The sequence below is a fragment of the Cinclus cinclus genome, chromosome Z, assembly GCF_963662255.1.
Source record: "Cinclus cinclus chromosome Z, bCinCin1.1, whole genome shotgun sequence".
Lineage (NCBI taxonomy): Eukaryota > Metazoa > Chordata > Aves > Passeriformes > Cinclidae > Cinclus > Cinclus cinclus.
Genome location: NC_085084.1, coordinates 19,287,786 through 19,289,538, shown reverse-complemented (window position 1 = coordinate 19,289,538; position 1,753 = coordinate 19,287,786).

Genomic DNA, 1,753 nt, shown 5'->3' with positions numbered 1-1,753 from the left:
AAGGATTTTGGCATACAGTTTTCCTTCAGTATTTTAATTCTCTATCTTGTTCTATGGGAATTCCACTTCATCAATTCTCTATTTTATATATTGATACTGAGATATTGGTATTGACATACTGATATTGACATATTTGTCTATATAGCAATATGCATCCATGTAGTATATCTATATAGTATATAGAGATTTCAGGTATTTTTTTTAATTTCCATTACCAATGCCAAACAAGACAGCCACAGAGTTCATACCGGTCTTTTTTGCAGGTATGGTCAACTGAAAGATTTTTTAAAAACTTCAGCATCTTTGAACTAGGATTATATAAGACATTTTCCATAAGAAAAGGTATATTTTTCAATAGTATAAACCTCTTAACCTCCACATCTGTTGCAAACATTGTCTTCTGGAGAGGTGAATCTGATATATATTTGCATATATCCTGATTGATATTAAAAAGAAATTAAAATAAAGTGTTTGGAGTGATAGTTTAACTACACATACACACGTATGTGCGTACATGTTCATAATGTAAAAGGCTCGTATTATAGTGTGCAATGTCCCAGGATGGCTTAAAATTCTTATGGTTCAAAACACTAATTTTGAAAGACCATTATGGATATCAGTAGATGGGTTAGAAAAAGGAAGACCAGAAATTTTGTAAAATATTAGCTATTAAAAATAAATTTTTTTCTCATGCAGATTTTTCAAACATATAAAAGAGAAGAGAAAAGCAGGTTAAAGGATCCCTTATGGTCATTCCATGAAAATGTTCAGTCAGAATTAAGACCAAGATGCACTTAGTATTCATAGACATTCAGTATTCATATAGATCAAATGGATTTGAAAGCCAGATTTATGTGGTTTAAACACAGACTTGTGCTCTGAGTGTATACCACATGGCAACTGCTTTTACTATTACTTTCTGCAATGGTATTTGCTTCTCTCACTAGATGTATAGGATGGGGGGGGAGGGGCAGTTTAATGTAGGAAAACTGCCTCTTGATCAAAGCTGCAATAATTTATAATTCTTATTTTAAATATAGATTTCTTGTCTCTACAAGATGGTTCCTAGAATCCTCAGCAGAATAACTGCACATTATAACCCCATGGCCAAACATATACCATAACAGTATCATTGTAAACCTTTAATATAAATTTGTTTTCCAGTAAAACAGATGTCACAAAAGCTCATATGCAAAAGGTGTGTAAGTGATACTAACTTGAAAAGTCCTGTAGCACCTACCTTTCTGACTAATCTGTTTTACTGATGATGAGATATCTGCATTCTCATAATAATCTTCTTTCATTTCAAAATTTGAGTCAATTTCTTCAAAGTTGGACTTGACTAACAGAGATAGCTGATTTGCTCCAGGCTCTCTCCTTAAACTGTCATCAATTGACTGTTTCCTGCAAAAGTTCTCCAATCTTTGCTTGATGTTTGAATGTTCTGTGATATTCTCTCTCCTTTCTGTGCATAGTGAAGAGGTAGATAATATGGAAGCCTGTGCTGAATTATTATGGCCGTCAGATTCAATAAGGACATCTCCAGATATGTCCTGTACCTCAGCAAGGCTTTCCAATGCTTTATTCATGCCATGCTCTTTGCAATCTAACAAGGATGACAGCAAGGATTTTTCTTGTATACTGCAGGTAAGGTTAGGTACTTTCTTTACTGCAGAGCCAAAACATTCGGGCATCAATGTAGTGTTGCCTTGGACAAGTCTTCCTTCTACTTCTCCAGTTATGACTGCAGGGC